The following is a 27,899-nucleotide window of genomic DNA, read 5'->3' on the forward strand; positions in this document are numbered from 1 at the left end:
AGAAAAAGATGAAGCCACATTTCCCCATTCTTATGCTGCTTTTATATGTATGACTTTACAGATTAGTAATTTCCTTTATATTTTGTATTAAACATTTCAAAAGAAACACTTCCCCCCCAAATCTGTACTATCCTATGTACAAAGTTGCAAATTACTCATTTAAAATCCTTCTTTCTCTTTAACATTGGAATGTATAAAGGGAAAATTAAAAATAGATCAGGCACATGAGATTTCTAAGATTGTTGCCAGAACAATTTGTACCTCTTGAAAACAACCTTGAGATTTTAGTCTGAGGGGAAAAAAATAAGTTAGCCACTAAACATTCCCTCTTCTTGCTTTCAAAATATAAGCATTCATGTTCATGTGAACTGAAGAATGTGTAGACCAAAGCCTTTCCAACTTAAAGAACACAGTCAGAAATGGTGCTTCCTGAGGGAATAGAGCCTTTCTGGTAAAGAACACTTTCCAAGTTGCTGGAAGAAATGCCAATATCATAAAGACTGAAGGTTGATACTGGAAAGGACCCAACAGTGCCACAGATGTCTTTATTTAGAGGGGATAAAAATCATGGAGTTGTATTACCCTACAGTAAAGTCGTAGAGAAAGGTTGTTGTTTTCTACATGGCTTTTAAAAAATAGTACATACAGAGCACAACGCCATGTCTTAGAAAGGTAGACCTGGCTGCCGTAGCTCAACGAATTGAGCGCAGGCCTGTGAACCAAAGGGTTGCCAGTTCAATTACCAGTCAGGGCACATGCCTGGGTTGTGGGCCAGGTCACCAGTAGGGGGCGCGCAAGAGGCAACCACACATTGATGTTTCCCTCTCTTTCTCTTCCTCTCTCTCTAAAAATAAATAAATAAAATCTTTAAAAAAAGAGGAAGAGGCAGTATAAGCTTTTTAAAATAGATTCTTACTTTCCAATTATTTTCTTCTTTGAAAATGAAACAACCTATGTGTCTCAGTCTCATGATGGAACATTCTGATTCCCTCCTTTCACTCCAACTTTTTCTTGCTAACCTTCAGATACAGATATGCAGGCATAAAATATACATATAAACAAAATACCACAGATATACTCTACAGCAACACGTCTTTGATTTGCTTGTTGGATGCATACTTTACCAATGTTTTTTGTAATGTCTATTGTATATTTCTCATTCAACTCTACACCCATACTCAAATGTAAATTTATACTTAAATTTAAAGCTTTTTATTTAAGAAAGAATATCCTAATTAGTTTCAAATAATTTAGAATTGCTTCCTGGATTTGAAACAACCCAGTACATATCTTTGTCAACTATATATTTAAAGAAGTGAGAAGTTAAAGGTTTGGAGAGAATAAATGAAGACACTTCTGGAAGAAACAACAAAATTGTAATAAAGGGTTTGGGTTTCTAAGGGGTCAGACCTATCAGTTCATACTACATTCTTAAATAAATTATGCAAACAGATCTATCTTTTTAGAATTTCAGAATATGAATTAAATATACACTGTTATTAGTTAATAACAGCTTAAAACACATACATTGTTTATCTCGCAGTTTCTGAGGGTCAGGATTCTGGGAATGGTTTGCATATGTTCTCTGTCTTATGGCCTCTCACACAGCTGCAATCAAGGTGTTGGCCGTGGCCATAGTCTTACCTGAAGGTTCAGCTGGAGAAGGATCCATTTCCAAGCTTACTCATACAGCTGTTGGCAGAATTCAGCTCCTCATGGACTGTGGGCCTAAGGGTCTCTGTTCCTTACTGACTTTTGGCCAGAAGTTACCATAAGTTCCTTGCCACATGGACCTTTTCAACATGACAGCTTGCTTCCCTGAAGAATGCTTATCTATCTGAGTCAGGTCAGTTTTAGTCACCTTCCCATATTGATTGTAATTGGCAATTACTAGATAGAGGAACTCCAATTAATACAGTTCCAGTTAAACTCTTACTAAGAACAGCTTAGTTTGGCTACTGTAGTTTGTAGCTTCTCAAGGGACTAATGACATTTGCCTGAAAACATAATCTGTCTCGATCTGTGTTATAAGATTAGAGGAGAGGAATATGTCAACGCCTGGCACCACCCACACTCAGTGACAACAATGCCCAGCATATAGGTATTGAAAAAAGTTTCCATTTTCTTTCCTTTTTCTAAACATTTACAGATTTTGAGATAATACCGATAGTAGCCAATCTTTTCCAGCTGACATTTTTTCCAGTCTGTGATCCTAATTCAGAATTCTCTATTTCTATCTGAACAACCTAGTATCAGCATCCCGAGACACTTCTGCAATTGATTCTAAAATCTAAGCCATCATATTAAACTTTTGGAAGTGCAAATCTGACTATGTTACCTGTGTTACTTCTCTGCTCATTTTTGCAGTGGCTCATTTTTACCTACCAAATAAATGCACATTTCTTGAATATTTTGCCCTCAATAAGCTAATATCAGCATCCATTCTGGATTTGTCTCCTACAGTATGCTAAAAATACCCTATATTCCACTAACACTTTATTTCTTATTACTGTCTGAACATGCGATACACTTCTTCATATCTCTGCTATTTTTTCCTAACTGGAATATACAACTTCTAACCTGACCTGTCAAAACCCCATCTGCTTTTTAAGCTTAGCTTGCACCACACCCCACAGAGTCCTCCATAGTCTTCAAGACAAACATGTCTCCTCACACCTTAGGAACCTCAAAGCACGTCATTACACACACATACAGTATTCACCATAGTTCTTTATAAATATGCCAGAATTTGTGCATTACACTATAAGCCATTTAGAGGTAAAGGCCACACCCCATTAATTCTCTACTCCTAGCACCCACTATGGTACCTTGTATAAGGTAGAAACCCAATCACTGTGTTTTGAATGAATAAATGAACACATAGGTAATGCTTCACACATGCCTTTATAATTTGTTTCACTATCCAGTCAACATTTTATATTACCTAAATATGCTATTTAAAGATTTTCTTTGATTTGACTTCAAGAACACAAGTGGTTATTTATTATCGAGTGATTATTTTTGTCGCATAATGTTAGGCCTTTTTTTCAAAAAAGCATATTATCTCCTTTCCCTGCATTATAAGTTGATATGATAATTGTTGAACATTTTTTAATTTAGGAAAATTGAGGTGCTTAAATAATACTGTGTACGATAACTTAGAAGTTGCAGAACTAGGGAAATTTAGGTCGTTTTGAGCCAAAAATCCATATTCTTTGCACAATGTTGTACTTTTCTGCTTTCATGGCATACTTAGCATCTGCCAGCATCGTGTGTTTTGAAACCAGATAGTATGTACTTCCCCTCCCACTGGCTCTACTATTCTATTTTGCTTATGACAAGTACTCAATAAATATTGCATAGATGACTGAATAAGCATAGACAAATCGAATAATTTTAACTCTTCAAATTGAATAATTTTAACCCTTGGCAGGTCATAGACAACAAGATTCATCAAAGAAAATTCAAACCCAAAGAATTCTTATCTGAATTTAGGATTCATGTATTTATTCAGCAAATATTACTTGAGTTCACATTGTTTATACACAAAAATGAATAATGTATAGCCCTTGCTTCCGGGAGTTCAACTATAATATTTAAGAAAACCGTAAGATAATAAATAGTAAACACTTAACATAGCACTGAATTATGGGTGAGGTACTATTGTATGTGTTTTAAGCATATCAAATCTTTTCAACCTGGAATGGTGAATATCTCAGTTTTAGAGACAGGGAAACTAAACTTTAGAGTATTCAAATGACTTGTCCAAATTTATACAATGAAAAATTTTCAGTTAGTATTTGAGCCCTGGAAAATTGAAACAGGGCGCAATGCAAGGGTCCACCAAAATAAGCCACAGCACATGTTTGGGGTTGTAAGATGGGGGAAGGGGGTACAACGGGTTAAGATCCTTTGCATAACAAAAAGGCAAGCTAATAGCTGTGCTACTGTCCCAGGCAGAAGGTGTATGTATCTTTCATAATGTGTCTGGACTCCTGACATAGCCGGGGTTTTGTCTGCAGGAGAGGCAGGGAGGCAGAGGTCCAGTGTCCAGGAACTCTTGCCCTGACTAAAGATGGCAGCTGAGAGGATGTAAACTATCCAAGGAGACTGGCAAATGTAGCACATTGTGGAAGAACTGAGTGTAAGGTCCCGTAGGAGGTTCTGGATTTAAACTATAAGCAGGCAAAGAGAGGGAAGAGGCTGGTCTGCCTTGAGGGCTGAGAAAATAAGCAGCTGTGCTGATCTGTAGTGAAGAAGGAAGCCATGAGGGATTCGGCTATGAGGTTTGAGGGGAAAAGCAGAAAGTAGCTATGCAGTTTGTAGTCAGCATTCCTCCATGTAGCCTTGGCTATTAAGAAAGTGGAGCAAGCAGCCATGAGGAAGGAGCCATGAGCCAGGAGTGATTCAGCAGTAGCAGCCAAGAGGGAGAGAACAGCATGCTACCGCTCTGATTGTGCCCATTCTGGCTGACTCTGAAGCCACCAATGACTCTGCCTTTCAAGATGCTGACCTGCTGTCTCCCAGAACTGGACTCTTGGGACTTAGAAATCACTTCCTTGCGACCTGTGCCTTTCCTGGACTATACCATGATCCAGTGCAGCACAGCACATATTTTCCTGAAGTATTATTACATGGAGGCTGAGGACAACATACCCCAGATCCTGAAGGAGAGAACTGCTGCAAGAGGATGGCAACTTTGAACCCCTTAAGTGTTTTCTCCAAAGGAGACAGAGAGCTGTGCAGCTGGCTTAAGAACAGGTAAGGAGATGGGGAACTTTGGGGCTTGGTTTTGGTTTATAGTCTGGTGGGGAGCAAGGGAAGTGCTGGGTATCATGGGAGAGCAGGCCTCTGAGCAGAAGTGCTCTCAGCTCCCCACCCCCAAGTTTTCACCCCTGTAAATAAAAACCAGTTTCTTCCAACACTAATTGTTGGCTGGTACATCGAGGCACTGCATGCACAGGCCCCTGCTAGCTCAGTTACACCCTGAGCCCACGCTTATATCTATGATGGTAAAATGCTTCACCGATATACAATGACTTCAAGCGCACAAATGGTATTACAAAGGCAGATATGAGACAGGAGATAAGAAAGAGGAAACTCTGGAGGTGCCCCAGGGCTAAGATAGAGAACAATGATATAGGACAGAGACCCTATTCTAAGACCTGTTGTTCCCACTTTCTGGAAAAGTGCTGAATCATGGTGACTCATGAATGCACCTGCACAGTAAATGCTACATGATCCCTGCTTCATTATAATAGCATTAAAAAAATTAACATTGTGCGACTCCCTTCTCTGGTGGCCAACTGAGGAAAATCATGGGAGACCACATGAGCAGTAGCTTTAAAGTAATATAACTACTTGTACATGCACAGTAAAAGCCTGCCAAAACTAGCCAGGAAATGTCTACCCTATAATAATAGAGTCCCTCCAGCCCCTGAGGTCAATCTCTGCTTGGAGTTGGCCTGCTCCCATGTTCTGTGGAGTGTACTATCACTTAATAAATCTGCTCTCTCCCTTTCTGCCATAAACTCTGTATCTACAGTTCAATTCTCTGACCACAATCACCAAGAACCTGGTTACCTGAGCCCACCTGTGACAGGTATAAATATATTGTATTGATTTGCATAATTTGAGAAAAATAAATATTGTTTTAAGAACTCAGAAAAGAAAGTGATTATTTTTAACAGGAAAGTTATAAAAAACTTAACCAGATAGAATTTCCACAGAAAGAGAGCAGAAAAGGATTGGGAGAGTGATGTGAGTAGAGTGAAACATGGAAAAGCTGTTTTGTTTTTGTCTTTGAACCTGGAGAACAAATCAGATTGGCTGGAGAAATGATTCTAACTATAAAATTAGTGGCAAAAAGGGGCAAATGGACAGACTTCACAGATGTAGTTTGACAAGATAATGTGGGCAATGTGGAACTATTGAACATTCCGTACCAGTGGGGCCTTATTAATAAATGATAATTTATATAAATATTAATGTCAGAGAAAAGAAGGTGTCAGAATGCAGTAAGCACTGGCAAAAAAACAGATTACCTTTCACTTGAGGATATGTTTATTAATTTTAGAGAAAGCGGTTGAGGGAGAAACATCAATTGGTTGCCTTCAGCATGCTCCCTGTGCAGGGACTGAACCCACAATGGAGATGTGTGCCCTGACCTGGAATCAAACCCACAAATTTTTGGTGTGTGGGGCGACACTCCCATCAACTGAGCCACCTTGCCAGGGCCCTGGAAAATTTTTATATAAACAAAAGAAACATTTTGTATTTTCAAAAGTTTAATTTAAATGTTTTATTCTTTATAATAATGGGAAAATGCTACAACCTAATATCCTCAGGCACAGAAAGAGACAGCCCAACCCAAACAACATGACATAAGAGAAGAAATGTGGTCCAGATAAAGTTTCTAGATGGAAATGATTGGGTGAGGGGTAACATTTATACAATTTTTCAAATATTTCAGCAGCCATAAATTTTAGTAGTAAGCTTAAGATCTTGTGAAATGCATAAAAATGATGCCTTATTAAGCTATGCAGCCTCCTGCATTAGGGATTTTTCTGTTCTGTACATATTCCACAGTTGCAGATTTGGTAAATAGTGTACAGTTGGAACAAGCAGTTAATGATATCAAATGAATCAGTGCTACTTCCAGAACCGGTGAAATATCACATGTATAACTTTTCAGACTACTTTCTAAAATAAAGTAGTAATGAGATTGGAACCATTACTAGTTCCACTGTATAAATTCAGTTGCTTGAAATAGTATTTTCTTGTTGTTATAGTCCTTTTGGGAAATGGTATCTTTAACTTTAGTGATAAAATGTATTTTTATTTTACTTATGACTTAAATCCTATATTTCAAAGTTGTTTTGGGGGATGGTACTATTTTAAAAGAGAACTTATCAAAAGACCACAAGATTATGAGAACTAGATACATTTACAAAATGGCTTTATTTGTCATTGTTGATATTGTTTGCATATTTTCCATGTGGATAAATGTACACAGTGGTTTCATTTTATTTTTACATTAGGTCAATTTTATTTTACTCTATCAGAGAAAATTTTTATTTCACAAAGAAGCAGAATAATTACTTTCCCCTTGACTTGCCCTTATTTCTCTTCATTTTTTCCTCTCTCTTTTCAATCCAACCCTCCTACCCAAAAGAAATCACTCCAATTGAAATTTCTAAGAAAGTTCTTTTATGAGAAAACACCCTCTCCTTAAAATTGCTACAAAAGAAATTCACCTTATTACTCACTCTCTTCTTGGCACTTCATTAACATCAGTATTAAATCAGTCCCCTTTTGGAATCTTGTATTGTGCATGAATTATTCTGCATGAATGGCCTGTTGTAATTCATGTCTTTTTTTCAGTTTCATTAAAGCTGTATAGTTATATTGTTATTTAATAAGGCAGTTTTGCATTTATTTCCAAGTCTAGATAAGGTACCTAAGGACATTTTGAATATGTCCTAAATGATTAGGCTAAAGATATTATTTTTTTTGGTACAGTCCTTTTAAAGCTAAGATAAAAATTTGTTTACCAGTAACCCACCAATTGTCTTCAATTTGTTCTGCATGCATATTTCCTTTATAATTGATGACACAGGTGTGTTATTTTTCCTAAAATACATCGTGGTGTGCAAAATAAATTGAATAAAATTATATTTTATGATGACCATCCAAGTGCATTAGCAATTAAAATGTTGACTTCATAATTTAGGTTTACAAATCACTGCGTGTGTTGCTTAATGCAAAAAATATGCAGTTCTGTGGACGTAAGTTTTGTCAATTCAGGTATATTGGGAAAAATGCTAACTATGGTCAGTGTTTGATTAGTTATATAATGGTTGGAAACCCTTCTGACTTGGTGTCTGGACACACATAGGCCAGTTGCATCAGGCTAGAGCAATGAACTGCTGATTTGGAGCATTTAACTGGAAGATTGGATTGTGAGGAGGTCTCTTAGCCATGATGCTCACAGGAAGCAGATTTTGCATGTAATCTGGTTCAACAAAACTGTTCATGAAAACAGTTTCCCAGCAAGACTGTATCAGAAGGCAATGAACCCTTGTGAAAATGCTTGTTGGGGAAAAAATTTTGGTCTAGTCTAAGCCAACTTTAAAACAACTGCCAAATTAACCAGATTCCTTAATTTTTGCCTTAAAAAGTATCGTCTTAATCCAGAGAAACAGTGTTCAAAAGCAGATTGGGGGATATTTAAAAGCTTTACCTATTAGCAAGTTAAAAACCTAACATCTTTCTAGTAACTTGTAACTCTAAGTATACTTCCCAGACTCCTGTTCTTGCTTTTCTTTCTTTCTTCATCATGCTGAACTTTGTTATATGGTCTGTCTTCATTCTGAACTTGTGATTCTTTTTCCCAACATTAAAGCAGCGAATTGTTTTAGTTGGTTTACTCCAACTATTATCAATGCCTAAGAGAATTATCATTTAGGCAAATTTATTTGAAGAATATGTACTTTATATTTGCTGGGGTAAAGCCTTAAAAGTCTAAATTCAGGACTGATTCTGAAAAACTGACAGATAGCCTTATTCAAATTCATAAGAACTTTAATAGGAGAAACTTACATACAAGGGCAAATCAGCTGCTCCCTGTGGTGGCTGGTCAGGAATTCACCACACCCCTCCCAGGACAGGGTCCCTTTTGTAGGAAGTTAATAGTAAAACCATATGGGGGGGTAGTCGCATAGACCACCCTAAGTTAATGCATTCCTAAGTTAACAGATAACATCAGGCAGTTATCACGTTAGTTATACGTTAGTTAACTTCCTTCCTGAGGCATGACTTATTTTTGGACAGTATTCTGGCTTTCTGTGTAGTCAGCCAAGCCTGAGGCTACAACGAGTTAAACAGTCACAGAGGGTCAAACAGAGAGTCCAGCATTTCCAGAATCCTTTGCTGAAGGAGCTGTTTTGAATCTGAGTTCCCTCACAATCTCCATTTCTAGAAACTTCTAAATTTTGGATCAGTTAGTTGGGGAGTGCCATAGAGTAGCAAAAGTAACGGTTACTGCACGAACTAGGAAAGCCCATTAATGGATAGAAAATACCCAAGTAAGAAAATGTAGAAGAACCAGAACTCTAGCACCTACAGAACAAGAACAAATAGAGCAAAAGAGTCCAAACTTGAAGAGCCTAAAAACAGATAATCTTCATCTCCAAAGGAAACTTTTTTTTTGTTTTGCCACTTCTGAGGAATTCCGTAATTTCAGGTAATTATGGGTAAATGGCTCTACTGTAAGAAAAAGTTTAGCCAAAGAGAAGTGAAAGAAAAGGGGTTTCAGTGTTAGAACAGTAGCTGACAAATTGAGAAAATAATTCTGTGGAAGCAAAAGTAGTTGAACCGAGTATAATAAAAAATGCACTCGGTTTCCTTGATATTGTTGAACAATTAAATCATGTTCTTATTCCACAATTGTATACCTTTGGCAGTCATAAGGAGTCATATATAAACTATCTTACTATTGTTAAATAACAATAATTCAATCTAGGTAATTTTAAAGATCTAATTGGTGCTCTGAGGAGCTGTGCAAAAACCAAAGCTTTTATATGCCAAAGGAAAGAAAAGTGGGGATTATTTCTCAGGTTTAGACCACCTCCCTATAGGGGACAAAAGGAATCGTCAGGTGCAGTACTTCGCTAGTGCTGACTAGGAAGGTCCAGATTGACTGGTTGAGATTATATTCCTGGGAGAGACTAAAACTGCTATTTGGTTAGGTATTAAGTCTTCAGTTAGTGACATGGGCTTAGCACAAGTGACTCCATTTGGGACTTATTGTCTCCTTTTTAGCACTATAATCTGTTTCAGTTTTAAAATAATTAAGGTGTATTTGCATATTATATCTTTCCTGTTTATAAAATAAAAATAGTCAAATGAAATTCATTATTATGCTCTGTAAAGATGTTGTTGAGGACATTGTCTACTGCAAAAAACAAACTTAAAGTCCAACATAAGATATTTATTTTATATGATTAGTGTCAGGAAAAGCTATGTTTAACAACACATGCTGAGCTCCCTTCGGCAGCACATATACTAAAATTGGAACGATACAGAGAAGATTAGCATGGCCGCTGCGCAAGGATGACATGCAAATTCGTGAACCGTTTCATATTTTTACAAAATATCAACAAAGATATTGCGGCATTAAACAACACCCTAGATGAAATGGACTTAACTGATATATATAGAACCCTTCATCCAAAAGAAGCTAAATACACATTCTTTTCAAATGCACATGGAACATTTTCAAAGATAGTCCACATGATAGGACACAAAACAAATTCAAGAACATTGAAATCATACCAAGCATTTTCTCTGACCACAAAGAACTGAAATTGGAAACCAACCCCAAAGGAAAAAACCCAAAACACCCAAAATCATGGAGACTGAATGGTATGCTATTAAACAATGAATGGGTCAAGAATGAAATTAGGGAAGAAATAAAAAAGTTTCTGGAAACAAATGAAAATGAACTTACAACAACCCAAAACTTATGGGACACAGCAAGGGCAGTCCTGAGAGGGAAGTTCATAGCAATACAGGCCTACCTAAAGAAGATAGAAACATTTCAAAGAAACAACCTAAGCCTATGCCTGCAAGAACCCAAGGAACAACAACAAAGACAGCCCAGAGCAAGTCGGAGGAAGGAAATAACCAAGATCAGAGCAGAACTAAATGACATAGAGACTAAAAGCACAATTCTAAGGATCAATGAATCCAGGAGTTGGTTCTTTGAAAAGATAAAATAGACGAGCCTTTAAGTAGGCTCATCAAGAAAAGAAGAGAGAGGACACAAATAAACACAATCAGAAATGAAAGAGGAGAGATTACAACTGATACCACAGAAATAGAAGGATTGTAAGAAATTACTATGAAGAACTGTATGCCAAGAAATTTGAGAGCCTAAGGGAAATGGACAAATTTCTAGAAAAATATAATCTTCCAAAACTCAATGAAAAAGAAGCAGAAAACCTGAACAGACCAGTAACAGCTGATGAAATTGAAGCAGTAATAAAAAAACTTCCGTCACACAAAAGCCCTGAACCAGATGGTTTCACAGGAGAATTCTACAAAGCATTTAAGGAAGAGCTAACCCCTATTCTCCACAGACTATTCCAAAAAGTCCAAAATGATTGATAACTCCCAAACTCTTTTTATAAAGCGATCATCATCCTAATTCCAAAACCAGATAGAGACACAACAAAGAAAGAAAACTTCAGGCCAATATCACTGATGAACATAGACACTAAAATCCTCAACAAAATATTGGCAAATTGCACCCAACAATATATCCAAAAGATCATACACCATGACCAAGTGGGATTCATCCCAGGGATGCAAGAATGGTTCAATATTCGCAAATCAGTAAATGTAATACATCACATAAACAAAAGCAAAGACAAAAACCACATGATCACATCAATAGATGTGGAAAAAGCGTTTGATAAGGTACAACACCCATTTATGATAAAAACACTTAGCAAAGTGAGAATAGAGGAAGCATTCCTCAATATAATAAAGGCCATATATGAGAGACCTACAGCCAACATCATATTCAATAGGCAAAAACTAAAAGTTTTTCCACTAAGATCAGGAATAAGACAAGGATGTCCACTTTCACCACTTCTATTCAATATAGTATTGGAAGTTTTAGCCACAGCGATCAGGCAAGAAAAAGAAATAAAAGGCATCCAAATTGGAAAGGAGGAAAGAAAACTGTCACTGTTTGCAGATGACATGATAGTGTACATGGAAAATCCTATGAACTCTACCCCCAAACTGCTCAAACTAATTAATGAATTTGGCAAAACAGCGGGTTACCAGGTCAACATCCAGAAATCAAAGGCATTTTTGTATACCAACAATGAATCAGCAGAAGCAGAAATCAAGGAAAAAAATCCCATTTGATATAGCAAAAACAAAAATAAAATATCTGGAAATAAACCTAACCAAGGAGGTAAAAGACCTGTATGCAGAAAACTATACAACACTGAAGAAAGAAATCAAGGAAGACACAAACAAATGGAAACATATACCGTGTTCATGAATTGGAAGAATTAACATCATCAAAATGTCCATACTACCAAAAGCAATTTACAGATTCAATGCAATACCTATTAACGTACCAATGGCATATTTCACAGACATAGAACAAACACTTCAAAAATTTATATGGAACCATAAATGACCCCAAATAGCAGCTTCAATTGCTGAGAAAGAACAAAGTAGGAGGGATCACAATAGCTGATACCAAACTGTATTACAAGGCAACTGTGATCAAAACAGCCTGGTACTGGCATAAAAACAGGCACATAGACCAATGGAACAGAACAGAGAGCCCAGAAATGAACCCAACTCTCTACAGTCAATTAATATTCGATAAAGGGGGCAATAACATAAAATGGAGTAAAGATAGCCTCTTCAACAAATGGTGTTGGGAGAACTGGACAGCTACATGCAAAAAAATGAAACTTGAGCACAGACTTACACCATACACCAAAATAAATTCAAGGTGGATAAAAGAGTTAAATATAAGCCATGAAACCATTAAAGTCCTAGAGGAGAACATTGGCGGGAAAATCTCAGATATTTCATGCAGCAACATTTTTACCGATATGTCCCCTAGAGCAAGAGATATAAAGGAAAGAATAAACAAATGGAATCTCATCAAAATAAAAAAGCTTCTGTGTGGCTAAAGAAAACAGTATTAAATTAACAAGACAACCAACTGTATGGGAAAATATATTTGCCAATGATACCTCAGACAAAGGTTTAATCTCCAAAATATATAAAGAACTCACATGACTGCAATCTAAGAAGACAACTAACCCAATTAAAAAATGGGAAAATGACTTGAACAGACACTTCTCCAAGGAGCACATACAGAATATCCAGAGATACATGAAAAGATGCTCAATATCACTAGCCATCAGAAAGATGCAACTTAAAACCACAATGAGATACCACTTTACACCGGTCAGAATGGCTATCATAAACAAAGCAACCAACAACAAATTCTGGAGAGGTTGTGGGGAAAAGGGGACCTTAGTTCACTGTTGGTGGGATTGCAGACTGGTACAACCATTATGGAAAACAGTATGGAATTTTCTCAGAAAAATAAAAATCGACCTGCCTTTTGACCCAGCAATTCCACTGCTAGGATTATATCCTAAGAACCCTAAAATACCAATATCAAAGAAACTATGCACCACAATGTTCATAGCAGCACAATTTACAATAGCCAAGAGCTGGAAGCAACCTAGGTACCTATCAGTAAATGAATGGATCAAAACATTGTGGTACATATACACAATGGAATTCTATGGAGCAGAGAGAAAGAAGGAGCTACTACCCTTTGCAACAGCATGGATGGAACTGGAAAGCATTATGCTGAGTGAAATAAGCCAGGTGTTGAAAGACAAATACCATATGATCTCACCTTTAACAGGAAGCTAAACAACAAAACAGACAAGCAAGCAAAATAAAAACAAAGACACTGAAATAGAGAACAGGGGGACAGTGACCAGAGGGGAGAGGGGAGGGAATTTAAGGGGAGAAAGGGGAGGAACTTAGAGGAACAAGTATAAAGGACACAGGGACAATAACTAAGGGGTATGGAAATGGGAGGGAGGTGGGGAGCATGGGGTGGGGTGAGCTGGGATGGGAGAAATAGACAGAAAACTGTACTTGAAAAATAATTAAATTTTAAAAATCTCAAAAAAAAGAACACACACTTTTTCTACTCTGACAATAAGTTAATTATTTACTTCACATCTGTCTAAAAATACAGAACATTTATTATTTTACTTAGGTACAGAATTTTAAATTCCAACCACAACTAAAGCCTGGAAATAAGAAATGAATAGGGTTTTATTTGAACAATTCCAATTTTCTTACTTATAAAATTCAAACTACTAGCAAACCACCAGCATCTGAAAAATAGAACTAAAGAATGTACGTGTAATAATAAAAGTAATGTCAGCAAACATTTGATGAATGCTTAGAACATCACAGTTAACGTGCTAAGCTCTTCAGCTACTTTATCTTATTTAATACCCATAATGACCTTTGGAGAAAGATAGTATAATTATGCTATTTGACATAAAAAATTATTGAGGTTTGAAGAGACTAAGTACTTGCCCAAGGTTAAAGACTTAAAAGCCACTATATTTACCTTGGGCTGATACCAGTGTTTCCACTTTTAGTCTCATAAATACAATAAGTTACTTCTGCTTTAACTATGCATGAGATCAGGGAAACAGAATGGTTATATTTAGGACATAGAATTGACAAAATGGTATGATTGATTAGCTGTGGAGATAAGGAATAAATATTTACTTCCGAGTCACCAATTTAGGCAACTAAAAGGATGATGACATTAGAGCAAGAACAAGTTTGAGGAAGTATTTGATGGGCAAGTTGAATTACAAGAACCTGTAGGACATCAAAGTAGAGATGTCTATCAGACAGCAGAGTAAAAGAGCCTGAACCACAGAACAGAGGCATGTATTTAGAAATCATTAGCCTATAGCTACAAGTTGAATTCATAAGCATTAGCAAGATTACCCGGGACAATGTACGGGGAAGAAAATAGGAGACCCAGAGATAGGTATGTGAAGGAGGAAATGCTGTACAGGCACTAAAAAGGGGCGTCAGAAAGACAGAAGGACCAGCAAATATAAAACAATGAAAGAGAAAGTCTTACAAGAAAGAAACACTGTCAAGGGATAGAAAACTTATATGAATCGAGGACTAAAAATTGTTATTTGATTGTCACACATTCAAAGGCTGAAAGAAAATTTCTAGAATTCTAAGTTGAAAAAATAATTTTTTACACATATAAATGAAGAAAATTACCTATCTTTATTCTCAAGAAGCTACTAGAATATAGTCACCAAAACCAGGCAATAATCCAAAAAAGAGAAGAACATGGGATCTAAGAAACTGATTTTTGGGAAATACTATATACATTTCAGAATAAAAACATTACCAAAGATTAAAAAAAGAATATTATATAATGCTAGAGGAGTCTATTTATCAAGAAAATAAAATTACCTTGAACATATATGTAGCTAACAAAAACCTTTACAAATACATGAAACAGAAACGAAGAGAAACAGAAGAAATGACAAAATCTCTGTTATAGTCAAGGATTTTGACACTCTGTCAGTAATAAATTCAACAATTATAGAGAAAACAGGTCATAACAGACCTGAACAACAACAAAAAATCAACTAATTATGAAAGAGTTGGCATTTATAAAACACTTTACCTGATAACAAAATGCACCTTATTTTCAATTGCATATAAAATACCCATTTTCTTGACCTAAAAACAAGTCTTAATATTTTAAAAGTAATTAAAGTCACACAAAACAGGTTCTTTTAAAAAAATTTTTTCTTCTTCAAAGATTTTATTTATTTATCTTTAGAGAGGAAGGGAAGGAGAGGAGAGAAACATCAATGTATAGTTGCCTCTCTTGCGTCCCCTGCTGGGACTGGCCTACAACCCAGGCATGTTCCCTGACTGGGAATCAAACCTCGATCCTTTGGTTCACAAGCCTGCGCTCAATCCACTTAGCTACATCAGCCAGGGCTCAAAATAGGTTCTTTACCACGAAGAAATTATATTAGAAATCAATGATAGAAAGAAATTACAAAACTGTTTAAAAAGTAGACAAAGAGGCTCTCCCAATATTACTGAACAATTTCACTGTTAAACAAAGATGCATAATTCCTAAACAAAATATTAACAAATTTCATCTGCAATATTTAAACAGTAAAAAATATCATGAGCAATCGATTTTTTCCCCAGGAATAAAGGCTGATTGAACAGCTGAAAATAAAATATTTTAATTAGCCATATAAATGAATTGAAGGAGAAAAATCATATGATTGACAGATGCAGAAAAAGCATTTTTAAGAGGAAAACCTTTTTACAATTAAAAAAAAAACCTGTGCAATTTGAAAATAGAAGTAAAACTCTTCACCTGATAAAAGCCAGCTGTGAACGACCTATTGTTGATATCAAAAAAATGGTGAAATACTAAATGTTTATCTTTTAAAATTGGGGAAAATGCAAGCAAGTCCACTCTCACCACTAATCACCATGGCACTGGAGGTATTACCCCAGTGCAATAAGATAAAAAAGGCATAGATTTTAACAGAAGAAATAATAATGGCCTAATTTTCAGACTACATGACTACCTAGGTAGTGGAGAGTTAAAGAATTTGTCTCAATGCTACTAGATCTAATTAATACATAAATTTAGCAAAGTTGCAAGAAACCAGGTCAATAAATCTAAATCAGTTGTATTTCCATGCATTAGCCATAAACAGCTTCAAAATGAAATTTGAAAGGTACCAATTACAGGAACACCAAATTTAAAATACAGATTAATCTAATAAAATATATACACAATTAGTCTGATGAATATTATAAAACCAATAAAAATTTAAAAGACCTATATGTGTTGAAATGCACAATGTTCAGTGATTGATATCAGTCTCAAGGCAGTAGTAGCCAGCTGCTACATTTGCTTTGACTTTCTGCCATAGATTCAACAGTAGAAAACAAAGAACTCAAATAGACTGAGGCAGTCTAGGATCAAGGTAGGTGCTCTTTTGCTGAGAAACCAATTCTAGGCTGTAAACAATATTATGGCCTGCAGCTGTACCCAGAGGTGTGGGTGGTGGAGAGTCCATGCCTCACCTGAACCAGGAGGGAGATAAAAAACTGCCTTATAGCAGCCACCCTCAGGGTAGCAAATTCAAGTGAAAATAGTCTTATAACAGATCTTCATGAGACTGCCTATTTTGCTCTGTTCATATAAGAGGAGAATCCCAGGGAGTTCCACCAATACTTAGGTCATCTTGAACTTGAGTTTTGTGTATCTGGTCAATATGGATATGATGTTGCCTGGGTGCCCTGCCAGAGCAGTTATCTTACCATCAGAAGACTTATATTTCTTATAAGAGGAACCTAATGAACAAAATAAACTAATGAGCAAAATAGAACCAGAGGCATAGAATCATGGAATAGACTGACAGTTGTAAGAGGGGAGAAGGGAGGTGGGGACTGATTGAAAAAAGGTGAAGTGATTACTCAAAGAACATGCATGAAGGACCCGTGAACATGGACAATGGTATGGGGACTGACTATGGAAGTGGGGGGGTGAGCTGGGTGGAGTGGGCCAAGAGGGAAAAAATTGGACAACTATAATAGCATAAACAATAAAATATTGTTAAAATAAATAAAATATTTCAAAAAGACATATTACTAGAACATTTCTTTGAAAATTGTATATAGATTCAATACAATCTCGGAGACAAAGGTACTTGAACAACAAAAAAAAAGAGAAAAAAAGAAAAACAAAACAAACAAAAACAAATTTCAAAAGCAATTTTAGAAAGAGAAAACAAAGAGGATTCATATAATATTATTAATTAAAGTTACATTATTTATAACAGTGTGGTGCTAAGGTAAGGGTAGGTACAAAGATTCATTGAACAGAACAGAAAGTCTAAAAGTATGAATGTCTATATGTTGATTTTCAAAGAAATTGCCAAAGCAATTCAGTGGTACAAGAAGAGTCTTTTCAACAAGTGGTGGTAGAAAACTGATCATTCATACGTATAAAAAAGGAAAAGGGAAAATGAACTTCAACTTTGCACTAGATACAAAAGTCACACTGAATATAAAAATTGACCTGAAGTGAATCATTGGGCACTTGTAAAATTTTCATAAGAAAGCATATGAAAAAAACTACATGATTAAGCAAAGATTTCTTAAAAGACACACACATAAAAGCACAAACCATAGAACATAAAATTAAAAAACTAAAACTAAAACGTGCAACTTTCACTCTGCCAAAGACACTTAAGTAAATGAAAAGACTAGCTGCAATCCTGGAGAAAAAAATTGTCAAAATGCCTGATTTAAAAATAATTGTAGTTCCGCCAAGATGGAGACGTAGATGGAGGATCCACCTCGCCTCTGTGCACAACCAAATCTAAGAACAACTATCTTTAACAGCAGTCACAACCAAGCCACACGGAAAATTGACAATACGGAGTCCAAAGGACAACTAGATACTCGGCTGGACCGGTACGAGGAGCGAGGCCAGCAGTGGAGCAGGTTAGCAAGAAAAAATTCCCGGGGCGGTGAGCGGCGCGCACAGGCAACCGAGGGCACTGATCGCCAGCCAGCTGGCTGCCGGAGCGCACAGGGAAAAGGCGCGGCGATCAGTCGGTCGCTCGCGCGCGCATTTACGTGGGGAGAAGCCAGTGAGAAGGGAAGCCGGCGCGGGGCAGCAGGCTCGCGCAATTCCGATCGGATAAACCCCAGGCGTACGGAGTGACTGGAAACGCTGGGCTAGCGGAGAGGAACGCCATTGCTCCCTCTCTGACCCCGCCCCCACACACAGCGTCACAAACCAGCGACCTGGGTCACCCCGTCCTGGTAAACAACTAAGGCTTCGCTCCGCTCACTTAACAGCACGAACAGACCAAAAATGGCTCTAGGACAACTCAGAGCCCCAGAACCGATAGACCTAAGTGATGAAGAAATAGCCAGTCTTTCAGATGCACAGTTCAAAACACTGGTTATAAGGATCCTTACAGAACTGGTTGACTTTAGCCACAAATTAGAGAAACATATGGAAGCTAAATTAATTGAAATGAATGCTGATACAAAAGATTCCAATAGTAATGGAAAGAAAATTGGGACTCAAATCAAGGGAGAGGACCAGACGGAAGAAAAAAATGATCAAACAGAAAGGAATGAAGAAATAAGAATTCAGAAAAAGATGGAGAAGCTTAGGAACCTCCAGGACATCTTTAAACGTTCCAACATCCAAATTATAGGGGTACCAGAGGGGAAAGGCACAACCACCAGTTGAAAAATTATTTGAACAAATAATAAAGGAGAATTTCCCCAACATGGCAAAGGAAATAGACTTCCGAGAAATCCAGGAGAACTGAGAGTCCCAAAGAAGTTGGACTCAAGAAGGAACACACACCAAGGCACATCATAATTACATTAGCCAAGATTAAAATGAAGGAGAGAATCTTAGAAGCAGCAAGAGCTAAGGGGACAGTCACCTACAAAGGAGTTCCCATCAGACTGTCAGCTGATTTCTCAAAAGGGGACCTTACAGGCAAGAAGGGGCTGGAAGAGGTATTCCAAGTCATGAAAACCAAAGATCTACAACCAAGATTGCTCTACCCAGCAAAACTTTCATTTAGAATGGAAGGACAGATAAAGTGCTTCTCAGATATGACCAAATTCAAGGAGTTCATCATCACCAAGCCCTTATTATATGAAATGTTAAAGGGACTTACCTAAGAAAAAGAAGATAAAAAAGATGAACAGGGAAAGGACAGCAAACTCACAGTTATTAAGAACCACACCTAAAACAAAAGCAAACTAAGAGGATAGCTAGATCAGGAGCAGAACCATAGAAATGAAGATCTCAGGGAGGGTTAGCAATAGGGTAGTGGGAGGAGGGGAAGGGGGAGAAGGTACAGAAAATAAGTAGCATAGACAGTAGATAGAAAATACATAGGGGGAGGGTAAGAATAGTAGGGGGAAATACAGAATCTAAAGAAATTGAGACACATGTTCATGAACTAAAGGGGGAAATGGTGGGGGAGGGGTATGCAGGGTGGAGGGGAAGGGAGGGGGGAATAGAACAAATGTAATGGCATAATAAAAAAAATTCTTAAAAAAAAGAATTTAAATGAATGAATTTCTTTTAAAGAATCATTTTAACTGTATCTTATAGGATAATGTAGGTAGTATTTTTATTATCATTAAGTTTTTAGAATTTTAAGTTTTTACTATAATTTCTTTGTTGACACATGAATTATAAAACATGAAATGTTTCAATATTTTCAAATACATGGGGAATTTTCAAAAAAAAAATTGTAGTCAGAGTATAAGTAAATAATGTACAATTCAATAACAAAACTAAAATCCCAATAAAAAGTCAATAAAATATTGAACAGACACTTCACTAAAAAAGAGACATGTCTGGCAAATAGCATATAAAAAGTTTCAGCATCATTAATATTTGGAGAAATGCAAATTAAAATCACTATGAAATAGCTTTGGCTGGTGTAGCTCAGTGGATTGAGTGCGGGCCTGCAAACCAGAGGACCGAAGTTCAATTCCCAGTCAGGGCACATGCCTGGGTTGCAGGCCAATTCCCAGCAGGAGACTCACGAGAGGCAACCATACACTGATATTTCTCTTCCTCTCTCCTTCCCTTCCCCTCTAAAGATAAATAAATAAAATTAAAAAAAATTATTATGAAATACTATTAAAACTTAACACTTACTAATACCAAGTTCTGGTGAAAATGTAGAACAAGTAGAATCCTAAAACAAAGCTGATGAAAATATAAATTGGAAACCAATTTAGCCATTTGTCATTAAGGTAAACATATGTCTATTACATAACCCAGCAATCCCTCTCCTTAGTATTTACTGCCTCAAACTATATGTTAATGTAAGATATGCCCAAACCTGTAGAGAATTTTTATGAGTTTATTTGAGCCAAATCGAGGACAGTGTCTGGGAATAAAAATCTCAGCACACTCAGAAAATGCTCCAGAGAATGGCAGTTTCACCATTTATTTTATTCATTATAATCAGAGGAAGAAACATAAGGAAGTCACATGAAATCCGTTGGTGACAGATTAAGGAGGCAGGTGAAAGCGAAGGGTAGAAATCTTTGAGACTGGATAAAAAGTAAACCGAATAGACACATCTTTTACATTCGTGGGTATAGGAGAGTTAACAGTTAACAACTGATATGATAATAACAATGATGGCATCTGTGGTCTGTGCTCTAGTGCAATGACTGTGCCCTGAAATGGTCTGCAAAAGGGAAAGTTCCCTGACATTCCAAAGGCATGTTATCCTAGATGCAAAAAGACAACAGACGCTCAGTTCAGGTACAGACTGACCTTTGTCATGGGAGATACCTGTGTAGGACATGACTACCTGCCACGGCTCACTTTTAGTTAGGGAGTTTTAATGTCAGACCATCCTATATGGTTGCTTTGGATCTCTGAGTTTGTAAGGTCACTACACATGCCTCCCCTGAGCTTGTCAGGTTTAGTATGTGGCCATTTTTTTTATCTACATGTCTATGCTCTCAGAAATAATTGCAAGAAATGTATATGGTCTTTCCAAAAAAAGTCCAACCATTGTTAACATAAAGAGAACTATTTGCATGACATCTATGTAATCTGGCAGCTAAGGAGAGTGGGCTTGAATGTGCATGCACGAACAATGATGACTTTACTGTACTAGTCAGTGGGAGCGGTAGACACTGTTGAGCGAGCATCTGTATTATGTGGCTGTCGCATTAAAAAATGACTAAGTACAGCAATGAATCTGCATCAAATTTTTCATTAAGCTTGAACATTTCTCTGTGGAAACAGTTTGGATGATTCAGAAGGCCACAGCCATGGGCAACTGGTGATTGACAGCTTCATCGGGACAATGTACTTGCTCATGCATCATGTCTCATGCAGAATTTTTTGCAAAACTTCAAATCACCCAGGTGGCTCAGCCCCACTACAGCTCAGATTTGATGCCCTGAGAGTTCTGGCTTTTTCCAAAACTAAAATCACCTTTGAGAGGGAAGAGATTTCAGATCATCAATGAGATTCAGGAAAATGTGATAGGGTTGCTGATGGTGATCAGGAGAACTGTGTGAGGTCCCAAGGTGCCTACTTTGAAGAAGACTGAGTCATCATTGTCCTACGTACAATGTCTCTTGTGTCTTCTTCAATAAATGTCTCTATTTTTCATATTATATGGCATGGAACTTTATGGACAGACCTTGTATATAGAGATTTATTCACAATCATTAAAATTGAATATAATACAAACATTCATCATCTGACAAATGAATAAAAAAAATGCAGCACATTCATCCAGTGGACTGTTTTTTTAGCAATAAATATAAGTGAATTACTGATAGATTCAACAACATGGGTGATTCTCAAGAGCATTTTATTAAATGAAAAAAAGCTAACACACAAGACACTATATATATGTAATTCCATTAAGATATTCTGGAAAAGGCAGCACTACAAGGAGAGCAAATAGAATTGTGATTGCCAAGGGAGATGGGAAGAACTGACCACAAAAGAACATGATGGAGCCCTTTGGGCTGATGGAAATGTTTCATGACTTGATTTTGGTTAATGTTATTGGACTTTGTATGTGTGTCAAAACCATCAAACTGAACCCCTAAATGAATTCAATTTATGTACGTGTATTATAGCTAAATAAAGCTTACTTTAAAATTAGGAATAACCATGAAATAGAAGGAAAACTAACAAAACACGGTGTCATGAAAGTCAAGCAAAGAAAGTTCTCCAAAAAAGAGGGCTTCATCAACTGCATCATGTGCTGCTGGAGTGTCAAGGAAGAGAAAATGGGGAAAGTGACCTTGGATTTGGCAGCAGAGGATAAGGGGGTCCTTGACAAGAGCTGTCTCAGGAGAGCAGTGGGGCTCGACCCCCTGTTGGAGCAAACTGAGAAGAGAATGTGAGATGAAGGAGCTTTTCCATGGAGACTGAAAAATGAGACATGAATTAGAGGAGGGAGTGAGTTGATGAATAAGCTTGTCTTTTTAAATATAAGATATGCTAGAGCATACACACATACTGACGCAAAAATTTACTACAAAGAAAAAATGATGCTGAAGAAAAAAGAAAAAAGCAAGCAGAATAGTTATATCTCAAATGCTGATAAATGTAAGAAGTGCAGGATTCCCAGCACAAGAGAGTAACTTGTTCTCAGGAACTCTGTATCCTTGGTAGCAAAATGGATTCACACTTGAACTTGACTAGATACAATTACATAATGGCACCTTATTTATGAACATATGTTTAAGGATAAAGTAGAGCAGATATCATTTAAAGAAAGTTAAAAAAATAGGTGTTTTTTCAGGCAACCGAACTGAGCAGATTGTTAACACTTGGGCAAGGCATTAAGCACTATGAGTTTTGTCAAGAGGAATAGAAAATAAAATGTTTTTGGTTACAAACTTCTTTTCTCACAATAAGTAGCAAGCAAGTTGATCTGTGGAGACAGAGTTTGTCTTCACATTAAATTCATGTAGGAATCAACTTACCATGTGTTGAACAGCCCCTGAATGAGTTCTGCAACTGCGGTTTTTTACAAAAGCTATGACATTCTCTCAGCCACATAGGAAGACAGAGGGAACAGGAATGTATAACTCAGAGGGAGCTCTTGCTCTGTTATGAAGAACTCAAAGGAATGCATAGTTAACATTTGCCTAGGTAGGGAATTGTAAAAAAATATTCTCTTGGAATGAAGGGCACTAAAGTATGGAATTCTTTCCCACATAACCCAGAAAACCTATGACAAATATTATATTTATATTGTTTCCTTTTTTACTCTAAGTTTTTTACTAGACTGCAATCTTCATAATGGATCAATCTTGGTTACAACTGTACCTCAATTCACACATATATCTGTAGGTTATATCAGTCCTCAACTATCTACAGAAGAATTATTTCCAAACACTGGGAAAAGAAAGAGATAAACCTACATTTCATATTAAGCTGCATTTATTTCGCTACCTAGCACCAAGGTTGTAAAAATGGCTCTGATAGAATACATGCGTAAATCAAGAATTAAATGACCTAAAATGGATTGGTTAATTGAGAGATTGGGAAAAGGAGAAAAAGTAGTTCTGGATGCACGAATTACATAAGGACAAGCCAGGTGTAACCTTTTCACCTTTTTCAGAAAAAAGGGAAAATCATCTTTATTTATTTTATCCCTTCATGACAATTAAAAATATGTATCCTCTTCCTTCCTTCATTTTATCCCCAAACCATATATTTTCCAAGTTGAGAAACAGTTTATTTTATAACAGTGTATATCATTATTCAGAATATATTTTTTACATCTCTCTGATTTTCTGACATTCAGTGTTAGAGAGTCTGAAATATGTGTTCCTCTTCAAGAGATGATTGTTAGCAATTATGAGTTTTAGGCCTCTGTGGTAGCTACCCTTGGGTACACAGACAATTACATTTCACCTTCTCTCATCACGGTAGTTCACTTTTTTCCTCCTCTGTGACCTTATATCCTTCTTCAATATAGCATCCTTTGTGGCTTTTGTACTCCTAACATTTTTATGATTGAACACAATGCTGGTTTATTCTGTCATGTCTTTTTGCTCCAAGCTTCATGTGCCTGAATTTTTGTAGTAGCTGGTAAATGTGGTGTTCTTTTCATTAAAAGTACTCTTTTGTTTTTTCAAAGCAGTCTTTGAAAGCTGCTGATTGGTTTTGAATGTTCAAGACAGAATTAAACTTCTGAAAGTTCCTGCCTGTTGCTCTAGCAGGGGCCCATGCACTTGTGCAGTGCAAGGTATACAACACAGGAGGGCAAAGTTCTTAGTTGTTACAGAAAGAACAAAAGAGTGGCAGGTGTGAGAACTGACATAGATTGGAAAAGGTGTGCAATCTAGCCAATCATATGAAAACAAAACCAATCTGAAATGCTTCAACATTACACAATTCCAAATCAGTCATGTCACTCCTTCATGAGATGAGCTTTGAGGAGCAGATCCAAATCAGCAAGGACCAAAATATTTATTCTGCAAGTAATTCCATTGTCACAAATGGCAACATTGTCTGGGCAGAATAGAAACATAGAAATAGGAAAAGCACCAATTCAGGAAACTGTATTTGGTTTAATCTAGGACCGAGTTGTCTATAATTAGTCTTCTTCAAAGAAATGCAGGTATTTCCACAGAAGATTTTCTTTAAAACAACAAATTCTTTACTACATTTGAGTATAATTTCATCACAATTGAAAGGCGATGGTACCTCTCTTGTCAATGGGAGAATACATTTATTAACCTCTCCGACAATCCCTCGGGACTGTTACATTCTGCTTGCCTTAGCTTTAGTGAGTTTCACTCCTTGGATTCCTATCACACTCAACCAAATCAATTACCATCTCTAGCAAAACCCTCCTAACCTCTGGTTTTACCACTCACAAACAAGCAGAAAGTCCTTTGGTGAGACCATAAAATATTTCACTTATGAAAGTCTGGTTTGCAGCCAGAACCTACTTAGTAGTCCTGTGCTATTTTATCCTGCCATTTTTTCGACTCTTACAGCCTGTTTTGTTTGAAGAAAGTTTGAATGGTTGGTTGGTAAAGCTCCACAGAAGAGCCCTGTCCTTAGATTGTTGTTGGAAGTGTCGGTTTCCAGTTCTCATTTGGCAACTTACAGAACTACTTTGGGCATATCATTTAATCTCTCTGGGTCTTGTTTTTCCCCAAGGGGATGTGCTAAATTATTTCTAAGTGTCCTTCCAACTCCTGGATCTAATTATTTCATTCTGACAGTGTTGAATATTCTCTAGAGTTTTCCTTTTATCAGAACTTTCAGAATGAATGACTTGTTGATAAAAGCTTGTTGAGAGTTTTGGCTTTCCGAGTGTTCCACATAACATTAGTCTACTTTTTTCATAAATCTCCTAAATCTCCCAAAAGACCTAACAATTGAAGAAGTCCTGATGACAGTTGGTTAGCTCAATGAAAGATAAAAAGTAATGCTCCATTTAAAAGGGTGTTTTTACTTCAATAGAAAAAAACTGGCAAGTTCTAATCTCTAGCAGTAAGCTAGCGGCAGAAGTTTTTGAAATATTCTGAAGACCACAGTCTATAACGCCCACAAAAGACACATGGATTTTATAGCCAAAATCATCAAGCTGGAATGGTGATATGATCCAAGAATCGATGAACCACAAGCATGAGGTTTAACACTTGGGGAAATGTCATCAACACTATGGAGAGAAAGTGAATCATCTCTGTGCCGAGGCAAAGTTTCAAAAGCAGAGTCTGAAAGTGAGGAACAGATGGTGAGATGACAAGCCAAAGTTGTCTGACTTTTCCCCAACATCTCAAAGACAGTAGCTTTTGTAATGTTGTGAGTGATAAGACAAACTATTAAGTCGTATTGGGGATTTTTTTACGTACTCAACATGGTAGTGATTACCGGACAATGTAAAAATAAATAGACATGTAAATACATTTTCTTGTCTATCAGGAGCCTGAGATTTAACTGGGGAAACAAAGAGGAAGGCCCTTCATTTTCTGTTCAGAACAGGAAAAAAAGGGGATTGTTAGGTAAGAATAACAGAAGAGAACTACTCAACAGCCTACTTTACTTCTATATTCTGTTTTAAGGAGAAAAAATGTTCAACCTAGGGAAGAATGCTTAGGAGTCGACTAAAACCTGGATGTTTCTATAAAGATGCTATAAGAAGTTAACTATATGCTATAAATCAGTGGCCCCATACCTTTTTGGTACAAGAGACTGGTTTGTGGAAGACAAGTTTTCCATGGAAGGGGGTGGGGTGGTTTCAGGATGATTCAAGCGCATGACATTCAAGCTCACCTGCTTCTGTGTGGCCCAGTTCCTAACAAGGCTGGACTGGTACTGATCTGCAGCCTGGAGGTAGACCTCAATACACCTCCCAAAACTCGGAGGAGATTGTAAGAATCAACGACAATAATTTTAGGAATTCATGGAGAAGAAAAGGAGAGTATTAAAGATAGAAAATTTTTTTCTTAAATTTGAACAAAAGGATAAAACATTATATCCAGGTATGAAGAGTAAATAAAGATACCTTAAAAATTAGCACAAATTGTTAACCAGATGATTTGAGATCACTTAGGATGACAAGAGACACTTCATAAAGCCATCCCAAACATGGCCTTTTTACTTAAGAGATATGAAGACTTCATTGAGAGAGTAATATAGAAAACTCTAAGCCAGGAACGTACCTTAGTAAAAAAATATCTGTGAAATATTTTTACCTGCTTTTTTACAATCTTGACTCCCAGAATCCTGGTTGTAATAAGTAGGTGGTGCTACTAGCAAAAAAATATGATTTTGAAATTGTGCTCTAGATAAGAACCGCATATATTCTGCCACACGGTATAGAACAGTGACATTCTGTTGAGCCACATCTGTGTGTCTCAAAGACATCTTCCAAACTGATCTCAAAGAGGTGTCATGTATTAGTTTTAGTGCCATGAACACTTGATTTTAATATTTTACAAATATATTTCTCATGCCCAGTTTAAAACTGCATCTTTATCCATGGATTCCTGTCAGGGGCTTTGCTTATACACTACAATGTGCCATGTGAAATGCTAACCGCTGTCTTTATCATGTAATGGGAATCACTGTTAGGGTTTGGTAACCTGTCTGTCTAACCTGAGTTTGGTATCCCTGTCCTTGACATCCTCTGTGTTATCTTTGCCACCATCTGCTGTCACAGGATGTGGTGGTAATGATAGAGGTGGTTCTCAGAGCTTTTGGTAGGAAGGATTACTTTATATTTGGAGTTAGCAATGAAAAGTGGCTCTCCATTGCAAAACACCAATGCTATTCTTGTGTTATTCTATTAAACATTGCCTAGAGAATGTGGCTTATCATTTCACAAAAGATGCATCAAGGGCAGCCATGATATGGAATGACAGAATCAAGGTTCAAAATTATCTTTAGATTTGAAAATGGGGCTCAGTTAAATAATTATTTGACTCTACAGAAGCTTAACTGCTAATAGCCTACTGTTTCTTTAAAAAATTCATGACATTATTTTGAAGTAATGAATGAAAACATCTTACTCTCTGGTTTGATTAAACTTATTGTACAGTAACCCTGACTGGTGTGGCTCACCGGCTTGAGCACCAGCCTGTGAACAAGGGGGTTGCTGGTTTGATTCCCATTCAGGGCACATGCCTGGGTTGCAAGTTAGTTCCCCAGGAGGGGGCGCGAGAGAGGCAAC

At 36.9% G+C, this 27,899-nt stretch overlaps 1 non-coding gene across 1 annotated transcript; it reads left to right on the forward strand.

The window, feature by feature from the left end:
• The first annotated feature begins 10,041 nt into the window (after positions 1 to 10,041).
• On the forward strand, positions 10,042 to 10,148 carry LOC119035385 (U6 spliceosomal RNA). The gene has a single exon (XR_005079783.2). It is a non-coding gene; the product is annotated as a U6 spliceosomal RNA (small nuclear RNA).
• Positions 10,149 to 27,899: the final 17,751 nt, after the last annotated feature.

This window comes from Artibeus jamaicensis, unplaced genomic scaffold (assembly GCF_021234435.1).
Source record: "Artibeus jamaicensis isolate MK-2021 breed Jamaican fruit bat unplaced genomic scaffold, CSHL_Jam_final scaffold_916, whole genome shotgun sequence".
NCBI classification, from domain to species: Eukaryota; Metazoa; Chordata; class Mammalia; order Chiroptera; family Phyllostomidae; genus Artibeus; species Artibeus jamaicensis.